Source organism: Gavialis gangeticus, unplaced genomic scaffold (assembly GCF_001723915.1).
Source record: "Gavialis gangeticus isolate Ggan-Ray unplaced genomic scaffold, GavGan_comp1, whole genome shotgun sequence".
Taxonomy (NCBI): Eukaryota; Metazoa; Chordata; order Crocodylia; family Gavialidae; genus Gavialis; species Gavialis gangeticus.
The window spans coordinates 59,127,025-59,127,242 of NW_017729025.1; the positions used below are offsets into that span (position 1 = coordinate 59,127,025).

General features: G+C 75.2%; 1 protein-coding gene across 2 annotated transcripts in view; it reads left to right on the forward strand.

Moving 5' to 3' along the window:
- SLC25A21 (solute carrier family 25 member 21) overlaps positions 1–218 on the forward strand; it is a 530,971-nt gene that overhangs the window by 771 nt on the left and 529,982 nt on the right. The gene's annotated exons all lie outside the window — the stretch shown is intronic.

The following is a 218-nucleotide window of genomic DNA, read 5'->3' on the forward strand; positions in this document are numbered from 1 at the left end:
GGGGCTCGTTCCCGGGGCGGGGCGGGGCTGAGCTCGGCGGGTAGCTCCCCCTCCTTCCACCCGCCCCGCTGTCTGTTTCGGGCACTGAACAGGAAAGGCCGAAGCGCAGCGTCGGGGCTCGTCCCGCCTCCCCTCCCGCGGGCTGTGCGCCGCCGGAAAGGAGACGTGGGAGGCCGTGGGCTCCCGGCTTCATAGGTTCCCGGCGCGGCGCGGGCAGG